The following is a 5238-nucleotide window of genomic DNA, read 5'->3' as shown; positions in this document are numbered from 1 at the left end:
CACTCTCACCTTTCCCTCTCAATTTCTCTGTTTTATCTAATAAAAAAAGAAAAGAAGGTAAAATAAGTAATTGATCACTCAACTGATGGGGGGCTAGCAAGACAATAGGGTACTGGGCAGCCGTTAAAAAGCCATTGAAAGGGAGTCCGGTGGTAGTGCAGCGGGTTAAGCGGACGTGGCGCAAAGCGCAAGGACCAGAGTAAGGATGGGGTCGCTTCCCAGGCGGTGAAGCAGGTCTGCAGGTGTCTGTCTTTCTCTCCCTCTCTCTGTCTTCCCCTCCTCTCTCCATTTCTCTCTGTCCTGCCCAACAGCAACAAGGGCAACAAAAGGGAAAAACAGACTCCAAGAACAGTGGATTCATAATGCAGGCACCGAGCCCCAGCGATAACTCTGGAGGCAATAATAACAACAACAACAACAACAACAATAATAATAATAATAATTAAAAAAAAAACAAGCGCCCCCTCTTGCCTCTGTCCCACCCAACCCCCAGTCCAGCGGTGTTTTCTGTGCTATTCCTGAGAGGCGCGGCCCGCGGATCTGTTTCAGGGGATCGCAACCACAGCCGGCTGTGCACCTTGCTTCACCCATTTTGCAATCTGCTTCCGCCCTAGGCTTCTTTCCTTTTTTAAAAATTTATTTATCCCCTTTTGTTGCCCTTGTTGTTTTATTGTTGTAGTTATTATTGATATTGTTGTTGTTGTATAGGACAGAGAGAAATGGAGAGAGGAGGGGAAGACAGAGAGGGGGAGAGACAGACAGACACCTGCAGACCTGCTTCACCGCCTGGGAAGCGACTCCCCTGCAGGTGGGGAGCCGGGGTTCGAACCGGGATCCTTATGACGGTCCTTGCGCTTTGCGCCACCTGCGCTTAACCCGCTGCGCTACAGCCCGACTCCCCCCTTTGCACTTTCATGCAGTTTTGAACATGTATCTGAAAATTATTAGTTTTTTAAAAGAACCAACCATTCAAAATATTTTATTTATGTATTAATGTGAGGGAGAGAGGAGAGAAAGAGAGAGGAAACCAGAGTATCACTCTGGTACATGCACTGCTGGGGATCAAACTCAGGACCTCATACTCTCTCTTTTTTTAAAAAATTTTTTAATATTTATTTATTTTCCCTTATGTTGCCCTTGTTTTTTTTTATTGTTGTTGTAGTTATTATTGTTGTTATTGATGTCGTTGTTGTTAGGACAGAGAGAAATGGAGAGAGGAGGGGAAGACAGAGAGGGGGAGAGAAAGACAGACACCTGCAGACCTGCTTCACCGCTCATAAAGAGACTCCCCTGCAGGTGGGGAGCCGGGGGCTCGAACCTGACTCCCACTCTTTCTTCTCTTTCTCCTTCTTCTTCTTCTTTCCTTTTCTCTCTATCATTCTCTCATTAAAATAAATAAAAAGTCTTCAAAGAAGGAGGAGGAGACTACTCTGCAGAGGAAGAGGGGGCTCCTCTCCCCCAGCCCCTGCCTCCCTGCCTCCCTCCCTCCCTGCAGGACTCCACTAAACCAAGTCACAGAAGCAGCCTGAGGTGCAGCCAGGCAGGACGGAGTGTGCCGGATATGAGAGCAATGTGACACGGCCTCTGCCCCCAGAGGCCGTGGGGGTGTGTGACTTGGAGACACTGAGTAAGAGGTGGGGGTGGGGGCCTGGTCCTGCAGGAGAGTCGCCCCACCTGGCCCCCAGAGCTGGAATTCCTTGAGGCATGGCATCAGAGTCTGCGCCGCAGAGGCTCAGTCCCCGGGGTTCAAGGATCCCGGTTCGAGCCCCCGGCTCCCCACCTGCAGGGGAGTCGCTTCCCAGGCGGTGGATGAAGCAGGTCTGCAGGTGTCTGTCTTTCTCTCCCCCTCTCTGTCTTCCCCTCCTCTCTCCATTTCTCTCTGTCCTATCCAACAACGATGACATCAACAATAACAAATAACTACAACACTGAAACAACAAGGACAACAAAAAGGGGAAATAAATAAATAAATAAATATAAAAAAATTAAAAAAAGGTTTATTTACGGGAGGTTAAGCGCACGTGGCGCAAAGTGCAAGGACCTGCACAAGGATCCTGGTTCGAGCCCCGGCTCCCCACCTGCAGGGGAGTCGCTTCACAGGCGGTGAAGCAGGTCTGCAGGTGTCTGTCTTTCTCTCTCCTCTCTGTCTTCCCCTCCTCTCTCCATTTCTCTCTGTCCTATCCAACAACGACGACATCAATAACAACAATAATAACCACAACAATAAAACAAGGGCAACAAAATGGAAAATAAATAAATATTTTTTAAAAAGGTTTATTTACTTATTAATGAGAGAGAGATAGAACCAGAGCATCACTCTGACACATGCTATGCTGAGGATCAAACCTGGAACCTCATGCTCGAGGGTCCAGTTTCATCCACTGTGTCTTTGGCACCACTGCTACCCTCCCCTCCTCCTTTTACTTACTTTTTGCCTTCAGGGTTATTGCTGGAGTTCAGTGCCAGCAATAGGAATCTACCACTCCCAGTGGCTATTTTTTCCTTTCTTTCTTTCTTTCTTTCTTTCTTTCTTTCTTTCTTTCTTTCTTTCTTTCTTTCTTTTTCAATCTTATTTGCAGTGCTCTGGTCTCTGTCTCTCTCTACCCCTCTCATTAGGTTGTAGGTATCTCTCTTTTCTCTCTCTTCCTCCCCCCCATTCATTTTCTTTTCTTTTTCAGAAATATTTTCTTTTTTAAAACTTTGTTTTTTAATTTTTATGTTTTAAATTACTTTATTATTGTATAGAGCCAGAGATAAATTGAGAGTGGAGGGGGAGACAGAGAGGGAGAGAGACAGAGAGACACCTGCAGCCTTGCTTCATCACTTGCAAACTTTTCCCCCTACAGGTGGGGACTGGGGACTTGAACCCGGGTCCTTGAGCATTGCAACATTTGTGCTCAACCAGGTGCCCTTCTCTCTTCCTCTCTCTCTTTTTCTCTAACCTCCCTCTCAATTTCTCTTTGTTCTATGGAATAGCACGAAAGTCTTTTGCAGAATTATTATGTTGTCACCCCTGCCCTTCTCTTTATATGTTTTTTTAAACATTTATTTATTCCCTTTTGCTGCCCTTGTTGTTTTATTGTTGTAGTCATTATTGTTGTTATTGATGTTGTTGTTGTTGGATAGGACAGAGAGAAATGGAGAGCAGAGGAGGGGAAGACAGAGAGGGGGAGAGAAGGATAGACACCTGCAGACCTGCTTCACCGCCTGTGAAGCAACTCCCCTGCAGGTGGGGAGCCGGGGCTCAAACCAGGATCCTTCTGCTGGTCCTTGCACTTTGCACCACCTGCACTTAACTCAATATGTTTTAAAGGATAGGGGCTGGGTGGTGGCACACCTGGATGAGGGCACACACTGCAGTGCTCAAAGACCCAGGTTCAAGTCCAGGAACAGTTTCATTCTATTTTTTCCTTCCCTCTCAATTTCTCTCTGTATAAATAAGTAAATAAATGTAATACATAAAAATAGTGGATATATATATCTCCCAGGAACCGTGTGGTGATAAAATGGTGGGCTCAAGCATGAGGTCCTGAGTTTGATCCCTGGCCTCACATCTGCTAGAGGGATGCTTTGGTTCTCTCTCTCCTTAATCTCATTAATAAATAAAATAACATGACTTATAAAAGGATTTATTTAGGGAGTCGGGTGGTATATAAATAAATATAAAAAAGGATTTATTTATTTAATGAGAGAGAGAGAGAACCAGGACATCACTCTAGCACATGTGGTGCTGAGAATTGAACTTGGGACCTCACACATGCAAGTCCTGTGTTTTTCCTGTTCTCTATTGTCTATATATTTTGAGCAACAGAGAGGAAAGAGAGACACCAAAATGCTGCTCTATCCTCCACGGAGTTGCGCTCACTATAGTGCTTCCTCCTCTGTGGTGCTGGGTTAGAACCAAGGACCCCCTGAGTGGGAGGGGGTGTAATTTACCAGCTGAGCCAACTCCCTGCCCCACAAGGCAGTGCTTTCTTTCTAAAAAATATTACTATCTTATTTTATTATTATTATTTAAGATTTTTATATTCTTTCTTTCTTTATTCCCTTTTGTTGCCCTTGTTGTTTTATTGTTGTAGTTATTATTATTGTTGTCATCGTTGTTGGATAGGACAGAGAGAAATAGAGAGAGGAGGGGAAGACAGAGAGGGGGAGAGAAAGACACCTGCAGACCTGCTTCACTGCCTGCGAAGCGACATCCCTGCAGGTGGGGAGCCAGGGATCTTTATGCGGGTCCTTGCACTTTGCACCACCTGTGCTTAAACCGCTGCGCTACAGCCCGACTCCCTATTATTATTTTTTTTAATGAGAGAGACCAAAGCACTGTGCAGTGGTGCTGGGGTTTGAATCTGTGGCCTCTGGTGCCTCAGACACATAAGTTCTGTACTCTAACAGGCTGAGCTGTCTCCCAAGGAGTCAGTTCATAAAGTGCCTCTGCACCCCCCCCCACACACAAAAAAAAGTCAGACTTTCACTTCTGTTTTGTGGTGATCCCCTCCCTGGGGGAGCCCACCACTGGGCCCTGTAGTTCAGAAAGTGTTCCACCTTTCTTGCCTCTGGAGTTTTCTTCTAAGCCTCCCCCCACCCCCAGGCCCTGCCAGTTCTGCAGTTTTGCTTCTGAAGTGTGGATGCGTGCAGGCAATGACAGTGACCTCAGGACTGTGTCAGGCCACCAAGCTCCCAGAAACCGCTCCCAGGAACCACCAGCAGAGAAGATTAAGGCTTGGAATCTAGGAAACACGAAGCCCTTGGGAGCTGCCCTGATCCATCCTTCCAGTGGTCCCTGAACCCAAGCACTGGCATGGCCCTCGGCCTGGCATGCCCCTTCCTTCTGCCACTCTTGGCCCAGTCAAGCCAGTGGTCCCTGATCTCAGCTCTGCAGACCTGCCACCTCCTCTGACCACCCCACCTATGGCAACCAAGTCCCTTCTCCATTCATGGCAGTGGGTGGGGTGGAAGGAAGGGTGCTCTCTCTGGCTGGGTTCAGAGGAGGCTTCACAAATTTGGGGGGCTGTTACTGAGAGGTCAAGGGGACATAAGAAGACACTGAGGCAGGCACCCTGCAGTGGCTCTCCTGCATTTTCGAGTTGGGAAAAGGAGGCACCGGTAGCAGAGGCCACGCTGCTGGGGAAGATGCTGGGAGGATGGGTGGGCATGCTGGACTCTGGGGGCCACAGGCCTGCCCAGACCCGGAAGGAGGAAGCGGCACCCGGTGTCTGTGGCTGGGGCCCGGGATCC

The sequence above is a fragment of the Erinaceus europaeus genome, chromosome 17 (assembly GCF_950295315.1).
Source record: "Erinaceus europaeus chromosome 17, mEriEur2.1, whole genome shotgun sequence".
Classification (NCBI taxonomy): Eukaryota; Metazoa; Chordata; class Mammalia; order Eulipotyphla; family Erinaceidae; genus Erinaceus; species Erinaceus europaeus.
The sequence above is the reverse complement of the archived record's forward strand: the minus strand, read 5'-3'. Positions refer to the sequence as shown.